The sequence below is a fragment of the Calliopsis andreniformis genome, chromosome 5 (assembly GCF_051401765.1).
Source record: "Calliopsis andreniformis isolate RMS-2024a chromosome 5, iyCalAndr_principal, whole genome shotgun sequence".
Classification (NCBI taxonomy): Eukaryota; Metazoa; Arthropoda; class Insecta; order Hymenoptera; family Andrenidae; genus Calliopsis; species Calliopsis andreniformis.
Window position 1 is genome coordinate 15745060 of NC_135066.1, and position 12488 is coordinate 15757547.

At 40.7% G+C, this 12488-nt stretch overlaps 1 long non-coding RNA gene across 6 annotated transcripts in view; it reads right to left on the reverse strand.

Moving 5' to 3' along the window:
* Positions 1–12488, reverse strand: part of LOC143178919 (uncharacterized) — a 225152-nt gene that overhangs the window by 170634 nt on the left and 42030 nt on the right. For all 6 annotated transcript variants that reach the window (XR_013001866.1, XR_013001867.1, XR_013001870.1 and 3 more), the window contains one exon: positions 1232–1345. This is a non-coding gene — a long non-coding RNA (uncharacterized LOC143178919). The remainder of the gene's footprint in view (positions 1–1231; positions 1346–12488) is intronic.

Genomic DNA, 12488 nt, shown 5'->3' on the forward strand with positions numbered 1-12488 from the left:
CTCTTCAGGTCCTCAATAAATACTAATCGTTTAGGACAGTTATTTGTCGACATTTATTGTGAATTCAGTAGTAAAAGGTCTCTTTAGTGATACGAGAACCCACAGGATCGACTGTATCAAGCGATTTGGCCTGCTGCCTCTCGGCGCACGTCGAGGCAGCCGCTCTGAACTGCACGAAGGACGAACGCACCGGAAACAGCTACAGTGTCGTGGCATCCGTGCTATAGCTTCGGCAGTGAGGCGACCGACAGAGTGGGGCCTGATGTTCGAAGAGGCCCACATGTGCACGGCACAGCTGTCCCTTCGTGCGGACTCGTATCCAGCGCACAGCTTGGGCACCAGAGGCTAGACTCTCAATTTTTTTTTATGCTGTGTGCCTTCTGAAAGCACTGCTCATATCTTAAGGGGAAACACTATTGAGAAATATTATTTACAGGCCTGTAATGCGTGTACATTTAAGGAAAATTTGTTTTTTGTTTTTGTTTTTAAGAACTGAGGAGATAATTAAAGTAGAAGATAAAAAGGGTGATCAAAATGAAATTTACTAAGTAGTTGTGACAGCAAGTATTCTGGTGTTTTTGTTTGATATGGGAATATATAAAAATATTGATAGATATTTTATGAGGATATTTTATCCATAATCTTATTTAAGAGATAGACAAAATAGTAACTTAATAAATTTACAAAATATAAAAAGATATGTCAATATTTTTGTGTTTCGCTATAAATTGGGAAATTAGCTATATTGGACTTTTATATTTCTACATTAAGCTATAATCTATTATACTGATATATTTTATAGAGGTTTCTATAATTAAACCTCAAATTATATTAGTGAAGTATTCTTTAAATATTCTACACTTGATGGACAATATTCTTTTTCATTTCTATATCTCTGTGTAGCTAATTCCTCAGAAAAATTCTCCTATTTCGTAAGCTGTATAATTTATAAGAATAGTGCATCAAAAGCTATTATTTTTTCAATATGTTCTAATTACTTCATGCTTAAATGAAACCCATTAAACAGAGCATCTCAAATAAAATCAGTCTAATCCAATATCGATATGCAATAATAAGTCTAATACTCTTCAACTCACATACATATAATAAGATTCGCCATTAGAAAATTATACAAATATTAAAATGATATCAACATATAAATATAAACATATCAATACATAAACATTTAAGTACCACTTCATAAGTATAAACTAAACCAAATAACACTCACCATTAGCTGTATCCATATCCATTGGTACATTCACTACTAAATTTCATGACCACTTTCCGTCTCACAGCAAATTCTGGAATCCTCTTAAAAAAGTCTTTACCATTTCGTCTCAATCTGTAACATAAAACAAGACATTTTTCAACCTGGCATGGTATTACCATCACAATTTGAACATAAAATTAATTATATAATGAATATTCTTAAAGATTCTCGCGTTAAAAAACGATTCTTCCGTTCGCTTTGCACGATTCGAAACGCTGCCGTAAGAAAACTTGATTTGCAAACGATTAAACAGGAGCGAGACTTAATGTGGCGCACTTAAAGCGAGCAACAACAACTTTAATGAAAGTTCCAAGAAGAAAATACATGCATTCGCTGGATTCAAGGCGTCTAGCTTGGGTAGAGATCAAGGCGAAGTGAAAGAGACAACGAGGAGCGACAACTTGTATTTGGAGCACATAGCCCAAGTACAAAGGAAGCAAAAGAACAGCGAAAAAAGGAATGGTAAGTATATATGTACATATGTATGTAAACTCAGTCAAGTTTCCATGTGTCGCGGTGGGTAAAGGATATCCTTGTCACTTTCTTCGCTGTTATACTTTCTCCCGGCAAAATTCAACCCGAGGGCAATCCACATTACCATATACGGGTTCATTTCAAATGATCGAATTTTAGAAACGAATTGTATAGTATTTACTTATTAAAAATTCATCGCTATTCTCCTTATCTTTTGAATTTATTCTCCAAAATTTCATTTCTTTTAACAAACATAAATTATTAATACCTTAAATGTCACTTATTTTTTACCACTATAATAGATCAAATAAAATAGAAATAATTTATTTAAAAAATTAATGAATACGAAATTGTTCATATAACATATAATTTCACAAATTTTTGCAAATTTTTTAAGTTCCTCAAGTCCCCTCAAATATTGATTTATTTTTTCGAATTTTTTATTTTTAAACGCATATACTCATCGAATATTTACGATTCTCAATACAAACACCTTTATTCATTTTAAATATATAATAAAAGTTTAAAATCACACTATACATCATTAATGTATACTTACTACTAATTTTTAGTACATTTGCCAGGACATGAAAGTCCCATTAAGAATTTCGAAACGAGCCAAAACTTCTGAAATCGAGTTAAGCTACTTATCGTAAAATCTATTTTTATAAATAAATAATTAATTACTATATTCTCTAATTTTCTTATTATAAATTACCTAAAATCTAATTCTAACTAGATACACATTACACTCATCTCATCAATCGATACTAGTTGATTTTCAAACCTAAGTTAAATCACGATAAAATTATATTTGAATTATTATATTCACGCCAAATGAATTATTTTCAAATTGAATAATCTGGTCACTTTAAAATTAAGCTAATGTTCGTATCCCATTCTTACAAATATTACATCACTCTAATTGTTCAACTCGTTTAGTGCATTAACCTATATGTGGGGGTATTGGTTGTTAGCAAAAATGCAATGTTTGCACAAGGAAAGCGTAGTCGCCTCAGTGCGACGCAGATCGACGCATTCGTCTCGCTATAAATAACGAGGTCGCGGTAAAAAGCACAAAACTAAAACGAGATCAGTGGAACACCGTGGGGAATAAACCGTGAAAAGTTTGACACGAAGGTTAGAGAAACGATCAACCGCATACAGGAAGTGAATTGAGACTGAGAGGGTCTCCTCTTAATTCGTATTTGCATAGTTTCAAGATGAAGACTTACAGCATTTAATATTTCGTTGTCATTCATTACTCAATTTATTTAATTTCAAATCAAACACCACGAAAATTATTACTTCATATTTCTGTATCTCAAAGCTGGACTGACTACATTCTAGTGAGCGATTCTCTTTTATTGTTTAACATTATTAGCAAATGTTACCTTTAACTTCCTACTAAACTGCATCAACACCTTGTAATATATATAAAAACTTCGAGTAATTTAAAATGGCGTAATAAAACATAAACTTAGGTTAATTTATGTACATAGCTTTCAGATACAGATTTAATACCCCACTTACAACCTAATCTACTGAAAACCAACATTATCAAAATATACCTGTCTTCGTATCAAATCCATAATTTCTAAATCTTTTAAAATTCACTGCAAAGAAACAGAAGAGGTAAGCTCCTCCAATCGTCTCCTCTACGCTTCAAGCTTTCCCTCAGATCGCAACCGGAAGCGACATCAGCGACACACAGCGTCCTATCAACTCGTTACGCATAATATTCCAACCTCTCGTCTCTTCGTTCGACTCGAAATCCCGACTGAAATGCATGGTTATTCGCCTCGAATCAGAATATTCAAACCCAAAGCGCAGATTCAGAAGCGTTTTCCCGTTCGAAAACATAATTAGCATGCCAGTGAGAAACGCGGCGCGCCGCGTCTCACGCAAACACCTCGCACTATTTTCGTATCCTCGTGCTCGCGTCGAGAGCCCGGATGCCTTACGACGGTCCTCTTTGGGGAACTTTCCGCGTTCACCGAATCGCGGTCGGTAACCAGTTCCCTTCTCGGGATGCATATACGCGTGGCTATGAGCCCAATTCCGCCAGAAACGATTGGTTCCCTCTTCGACATCCTGACGTATCGCCGATACTGCAGCTCCCTTCTATTCCCAGCCTCTCTCGCCGTGTCCACGGATTTTGTTCGCGGGTATAGATCTCTTCGCCGCTGGAGCGAGAAGGAACGCGCGAATTCGTGCGAGTCTTTCTCCCACTCTGTCCTCCCCTCTCTCTCTTTACGACCCGCGATCGTGAATACATCCGTCCTTCTCTACATCCCACCACCACGTTCCCTCTATTTCTCTACGTCCCCCTATTTTCAACGCCGCGTTATTTCTTCTCGCGTGTTATCGCGAAGAGAATAATAGTTTTATTCGCGTGTAAAATACAGAAGAATTAAACAACAGCAGAGATGCACAGTGTTCCCTCGTTATAAGCTCATTAGTATATTCAGAGTGAAACAGTTTTATTTTATGAGTTATCGTTCTAGTTTCTTACGAAGCCAAGGTGGACTGTACAGAAACCTCGAAAGTTTGTTCTGTGGTGTAGACTCGTCTGGGTGGTGAGTTTACATCGAGGTAATACTGTATTTCGTGTTTTAGGTTTGATTCATTTGATATAAATACGGGTAGTTTCTAAGGAGGATGGCAAACGGTTATTCGCTTTCTAAGCTTGCAGAAGTCAAAATAGCCGAGACTTATGCAAATTTGAACGATTCGAGAACACGTGGCCTCTTTAAAATTTCGTGATCCTCGAAAGGATATGTTTTCGAACGGCTGATTCCGAGGGCAAAAATAATACGGTCGAAACTGGAGTCTGATATCGGCAGCTCTGGTGCTGCAGCTCGGAGCCTTTTGAAAATTTAATACCCGAACTATAATTATACTTAGCGGCGGCTTACATCGATTACTCGGAGAGACGAAGGATATTCGAAGGAACTTCGAGATACTTAAAAAACCTACTATACCTTCCGAAAAAAGTTCTCCATAGACGCGAGTATGAAGTGTATTATTACGTTCCGCCATATTCGTCATAACCTAAACCCTTCTGAAGCCCTAAAGTAAATAACGACTCGTAACAGGAATATGTATTCTGTAGATTATTCCTATCGAGAAAAAAACGATAATTACCAACGACTACCGTCAGAGTAAAACGCCGAATCTGCTGAGGCATGAGAACAGGCGTCTCGTAAATACAAAAGTTGCTTAATCGAACCGTGAGCAGCGCCGAAATTTCCTCGTAGGCGTCCCAGAGCCCGATACGTTCGTGGTGTTACAAAACGTCGGCCTTCGGCCGCTCCCACCAGGCCAGACATCAGTCCAGAGTTCTCTTCTCATGTGCCTCGGTTTCGTCATCGACGCAACCAACGAGCTGCCGTGGCTGCTCGCACGAAATTCGAAATATCGCCACGATATAACAAACCCACCGACCACGAGATCGTCTCCAACCTCACGTAACTATTCCCCGAGTCTCTGCATTATCGGCTGCTGATACGGCGTTACTTCGCTACTTACGCCTCGTTTTCCCGTAGTATTATTCCCGAGCACCCTAAGAATAGAACGAACGCGGTAATTTCTCATTCAAACTTCTGACAATGATATATTAGGCCGAAGGTATTCAAATTACCGCGGTTATAACGAAGGAAATATTCCTAGTTACGCCTCTACTCGACGAACATTCGTAAATGATATAAAAGCCCGCTAGGAATCGCTAGAAATCCCTATGAATTCCAGCAAACGAAATACCCGAGAGCGATCAGCGTTATCGATTCCTCGCGACGGCGTTCGCAGTTCGAAACGATGTTTCAGAAGCTATTTATGGAAAAATTTCTAAATCATTTCGCGAAGCATTTTATTCTCGACGCCCGTCCCCGGGCTACAGTCGGCTCGCTCGACGAGCGCGTCGGACCGTCTTCGGCGTCGGTGCGGGCTGTGGGTCTATTCACCACGGGGAATCGAGTTACAAAACCGAGTTGTAAAAGGTCTACATTGACGTTGTCTTCTGTCGCCGACGCAGAGCGCACGGGCGCACCAGTGCCATCAGCAACGGCGCTGCTACCCGGTGCTGAGTCACTGCTGCGTTGCCGATACCGTGCTACATCCACTCTATTGCTGCTGGCACGGTCGCGTAGCGTTGCCACGTTTCCTTCCCTCCCTATATACCACGCCCCTCCGCCGACGCGATAAGCGTCTATCCCCTCTACGGTGCTAGTAGAACGAGAAGGGAAGCGGCGAGAGACGAGGACGGGGAAATTGTGGCGGTGCACCACTGCAGGAGGAAAAGGAGGATGACGCGAGGGGAGGGTGAACGAGACAGAGGGAGACGGATATACGGGGAGAGGGAGAGCAAAGGTGGAGAGAGACGTGGCACCGCGCGTTCAAATTTCATTGCGTCAAGCTCACGGTCTCTCGTCTGCTTAGCGCGGAATTCAGAGAAAACGTCGGTAATGGAGTTTCGTGAGATAAACGGCAGCAGCGTCGCCGGGACGGCCGTTGGCCCTGGTACCGGATAGGGTTACCAACAGGGCAACGCCATCGAACTTATGAGGTACACCCCCATCCCCCAGCGACCCTTTTAAAATGCGCGTATTCTTTGGTATAATATAATATACATATCGTCTTTATATTTGATATGTGATCAGTTTAACTGGAAATCTTTTGAGTGTTGGCAATACTTATTGTACACGCTGTTAGCATTGTAAGTGCTGCCAATATTCATTAGTTTCCAGTTAAACTGATTATCCTGTATATAGATATATGTGTATCGTCTTTAGAAAGACAAATTCGAGTTGCTACAGTATAAATGGAGTTTAAAAAGAAGTTTCTTATGCATAGTGTTTTTCGAAAATATAGTGACTTAGGTAAGACCCATTCAAGTGGCGTGCTGTGTGATACCACTGTGGATGTAAACCACCAAATGTGTCCTCTGTTACTTGGTTCAGAGCTGTATCTTATTTGACCACATTTACTATCTTAGCCCCTTCGAAGTTCCAAAGCCCTCGTTTAGACAGGACGACTCTAAGGTTCCAAAAACCTAGTACCATCTCTGAGTCGTTCCCAAGCATATGACTAGCCACCAGAACACTTACTGCCAGAGGATTGAGACACTGAACCCCTGCTCTTTTTACGAAGCCACTATACTTTCGAGAGGCAGTATAAGCGATTACGCAAGGATTTCGAGCGCGAGGAAGGGAGGAGTTTGATTTGCCCGCTGTTTTTCCACGGTCTCTGAATCGAAACGCGGTGAGTCAACAATTCCAGGTCTCTTCGAAGGCGCGAAAACAATCCATCTATCAGGGGTGTTTACGGCAGCGTTGGTCTCCTTTGGCGAAGGCTCCCTTGGCAAGAGAGAATCTTGACTCCAGTGAGTTCGCTTCGCGCTCTGATTGCTAACCCAGCGGTTCTTAAATCACCGACGAGATCCCGATTTAAGCTACCGCCGTCTAAATTATTTTTCGCATTCCAGGGAAGAATTCTGCGACTAGGCTATCGCGCGCGTTTCACGTCCTATGAGACTGTGTTAAACTCCGTGATTCTGTTTCCCTGCTTCCTCCTTGTTAAAGTCTGTGTTGTCGGAGATGTTTATCTCGTGAGAAAATATGAAGGAATGGGTTTCTTAGAGGTGGTCTAAAACGTTGGAACGTTCGGTTTGGAGTTAGTGATTCTTTTATAATAGAAATTGGCGGATTCTTGATAGGTATTGTTGGATGAAATTTTATGGAATTTTTTATGCGATATTTAAAGAATAATGTGAACTTTTTAGCTTCTGTGTCTTTTCTTCTTTTTTGATAGAATATCTAGCATAGTATACCATACAATATTATAGAGTATAGTATACTGTGTATGACAAAGAAACGATAGATACATTTATATACGTATTTTTGATTTTCACTATAAGTAAATACAGTCTACATAACTTTTACTTAATAGGACATAAGAAATGTTTCTGAAAATAATTAGTAAATTGACTATTCCTGTCAATAAAACTGTTGGAAATAATGAACTTTGGTATATCAAAAAAGTCTGTATACACTATAACTGTATCTACGTTAACATTATACCATAGATGTTCTCGCAAAAAGGAAAAAAAAATAGAGAAACCAATTTGACTAAAACTAGTTATTTAAGTAGGTACTACAACAAAATTCCCCAAAATAATCCACCAAATAGCACAGCAAACATAAAACCTTTTCTCTTATTTCTGCATCGCTAATCACCCTCACAGTCGGCTGACGCGACCAGAGACAATTGCAATAAAAAAAAAATTCAGGAAAAATTCCCAGAAATGCTACAGCAGTTACAAAATTCGCTAATTTCTTTAAAACAGAATTCTATGCCACACTGCTCTTTATTTTGTCCCACAGAGTAAAACGATCGCCCTATCGCGACTCCAACACGTGTCCTCGAATCAAAAACGCGTACCGGATGATTTCCCCGTGCAAACGGTCCATCGGGCTGGCGGCGTGCACGAGAATGGAAAAAGAGGAAGCCCAGCGTGGAAATAAAAAGGACGACGAACGGGAAGAGCGAGCGAACGAGGATCAAGGGCTGCGTGGCGGGTGGGAGAGAAGGAGGGAAAATACGTGAGAGTGTTGTGAAACGGGAACGCCGTGCGCCTCGCAATGCAAATGCAACTGACCCGATAAAGCTGCATTGGGTCATAGAAAGGGAAAATACAACCTACAAACGCGGGTCTCCCGCCAAAATACGATTTTTATGGCCCCACGGCGCCACGCTCTCCTCTCCTGCCACCCCTCGCCGACGTTCACGACCATCGAACGCCACCCTTCGTTCCGCCCCCTCGACCCAGCCATCAGCCACGTTCGTCTTCATTCCCCAGCTTTCTTGCCCAATCTTCGTCAAGGCCCCCTGAACGAGAAATCGAAACCCGAATCCCTGAAACTCCTCCAGCTCTGCAGCCACGTTCGCTGGCATCGTTCTACGGCAGAAGCTCTGCTAAAATTGAAAACCGTGACTCGAAAGCCGCGGACTCGCCAAGATTCGACACGTCCGAAACGCTGGAGGACACCTTGTTTGCTCTCTGGCTGCGCTTGCTAATTGCATTGTTCTTTCGAGCCGAGGAGAACGCTCCAGACGTGTCAGCCGCCTTTGACGCGGCTGAAGAGTTTTAAACGGTCGCGGGAAAGGTAACTGTTGCGCGTTCTCTTTGTGCGATCGCTGGGCAACTTGGATTCTAATGGAACGAGAGATGGGGTCATTTCTTTTAACGGTGGAGGAGTTTTTCTTTGTAGGAGTTACTTGTAGTTTCGTTTGAACCCTCGTGACTTGGCACAGTTACTACCGATGGTGGAGTGCTTACTGGGTATGAAGTCGGGAGTTGGTACTGGTACCGAGCTTATGTGGAGAAGGAACGTGTCTTTGCGAGGCTGATTTGTTGGGGTTTTTGGAAATGTGAGTGATAGGAGATGAGAAGGTAATTGTGAAGAGCGAGGGAGATAGGAAGAAGCAAGGAAACGATATACTGTCAGGTGTTAGTGAAGGCTAAAGTACTCTGCTGAATGGATTGGTGATGGACTGCAAGGTGTATGTTATGACTCCTGGCTGAGGCAAACGGTATCTGACATTTAGACCTTATCTACTGCTCGGCGTGCCACGCTTCGCTGAATCGTGATCTACTGTAGATAGGAATATGGAATTTGTATGATTCGTTGACAGGATTGAAGCTACATGAGTCTTGATATTCTTATTCTTTTATATAGTACTATAGGACCTACTTAAGTATGAAACGTATCAATAGCAATGCAATAATATGTTCATATTAAAATTATATACGATGCACGATAAAAGTTTATGAAATGCGATGAAGATGAGAATAGAAAGGAAGGATATAACTTAACGTTTGTATTATTCTCAGACAAAGGAACGAATTAGCACATTGTGTCTACAGTAAATGCTACACTTGACATAATTCTGTATTAGCTCCTTGTGCAAAAACGTAATCGTCAAACCTTCGCGAAGAATTAACTTGTCTTATAATAATTAGATAAATATAATAATCTCCAAATAACGAGCTGCCTTGTTTCCTTCATTTCATGAATTGTGACATTAACTTCCACCTTCTGATCAGCAACATTAGTATTAGTTGTTGCAAACTGATACTAATATTAAATAAAGCTGCCTTTAATCAATTATATTCGGTTTATGGAAGCTTACAAATATGCAAATTAATAGATACTACTTAAAAATTGAATAACTTTTTGTATCACATGTTTAGGAATTTTTATTCTAAATTTTAAAGATTTAACTCCTGCATATTTATTACAGGAAGATTGACAATGAAGAAATGTAAATAAACAGTTTAATTTCATCTCCAAAATCAGTGCTCCATTATCCTAACGCAGACACTATACACTCACAATTTTCATATCAGAGTACCACCCACAAAACCGGCAATACTTCACTCGATACAATTGATTTTCGAACTAAAATTCAATTATTTTCATATGTCAATGTGACGTGAATTTTCCTATAATAAATTCCACGGAACAAATTTCCAAAATTAGAACAAAACTTTGACGATATAAAATAGACAAATACTTAATTTTTATATCCCAATGTACCCTTTCGACTACTATATATATTTCTGTAAATAATACTGAACCTCATACGCAAATGAGGGACTTATGACAAAAACAAGCCTTGTCAAATTTCACGATTTCTGTTTCAAGAATACGCTCTACTAGTCAGAAGTGAAACTCACAACATAATGGAGCTAAAGATATTAAAACAGATATCTATTCCTTTACTTTCCAAAAAAATTCACAAGAATCGACTACACATAAGCTTCTCAAATGACACAACACTCAAAACGTTTAAATTGTAAAATTATCACCTCGTTTCATGACGTCACGTGATAAGTGATTCCCCAAAGTGCCATTCACAATCGACCAAAACCAAAACCCACATGACAGAAAGAAGAAACCGAGAACACAATTTCACCAGAAACTAACAAGCTTACTAACAGTTGAATGGCGCATTGGCAAAGCCAAACGTGCCATTACGTCGGAAATTTTGAGTGGCACCAAAGTCAAAACAGATAATGGTGGGCAACGTACCACGTGATCCGAGCGACAAGCAAGTGGGGCATAATAAATTTAAGTATCGATCGAGCGGGGTCGCGGGACGCGGGTGGCGCGATCTCGACTCGTACACTCGACCGTAATATTGTTTCCCCGCGAAAATAACAAGACCGCGTTTTCGTATTACCGACAATCCCTGTCGAAATTCACTTTTACGAGTTAGACGTGATCGATAGTTACACGAGGCGGTTCGGATCGCCAGCGAAACTACGACGAAACGTTACTCTTGATTGCATCTATGCTTCTGCATAAACCTAATTAAATTTGAAACAAACTTCGCTCGGGAATGACCATCGCTCGCTCGGCCCCAAGCTTTTCCATGGATTTTAATTAAAAGCGTACCGTTTCGAAACAACGAATTACAATTTAACAAAATAACCCCAGCCCCTGTACGGGGATAGAATTTCGCGGATCTAAAAACCAATAAATAACGACCTTTACTATTCTTCGGGCTCGAAGGATAAACATGTTTTTCCCACCAGTGAACGCGCCCTTTGAGCACTGTGGATCGCGAATGCACGAAGGATCGCGAACACAAAAGAGGGTGGGTAGAGTGGGAGACATTGGCGTTTAATTTTTACGCGGCGACCAGACGCGAAATCAAAATTGCTCAGTCGGACCCTGGGCATGGCTCTGCCAAAATCCGTGTATGAGCACGTGGTCGGCTCAGCCGAGGGGGGCAAAAAGTGCTTACACTGGACGGTGATCGGGGTCGTGGAATAGTGGATGGCTCGCATGGACATTGGCCGGACATCGGAATGGGAAACGGGTTGGCCGAATAACCGGCGGTCAGAATTATGGGGGTGGTGAATCGGGAATGCGGCTCGTCTCCATGCCAAAAACAATGCGCGCAGTAAAACGGTTAACGGTTAGACGGCCTTATAAATGTCTCGGCGATTGCACCCATCGTCCGTGCCTTTATGAGCGAGTCTCTGCACGGGCTATTCCCGGAGGGGAATGAAAGGGAATAGCGGCGTCGGGGTTGGAGGAACTGTTTTGGTGAATAAGTGAATGGAACATGTGAGACCACGATTTCGAATGGGAATGAAATTCGTCGGGATTTCGACAGTCTGATACATGGTTGCTTTTTGGGGGACTTGGGATTTCTGTTTTGAGGTCAGATGTGGCTCACGGGTCGTCGAACTTGGGTAGCGTCTGTGTTTTCTTAGTTTGTGGATTTGTGTAGAGGCCAGCGGGGAATTTCAATTTTTATATTCTATAGTTTCTCTGTTTAATACTGAAATTAAGGTTCTCAAATTGAGGATAGATAAATGTTCCAGTGGCTGACCAGATCCCAATACCTAAACGTTAATATTACTTTTAGTCAATTTTAGGATTTGATGTATTAGGTAACCTAATTAGAAATAAAAATTAATGTCATAAAATAGTATCCTCAGTTTTTGAGATCTTGTCAGGCTTTTTACTTACTGGGACATTTAACATCTTAAGTGTTTAAATATTGGGACATTTACTTGAAAGTGTTTAGAAATTACTCAGCAGTACGAAAATAAGCAAAGGCATGTGTCCTAAAAATTTCTGAACAATCTCACTGTTATTGTATATTGAGACTGAGACACAATAGTGCCATAAATTATTAGATAGTTCTAATTACGGCTGTTCGATTA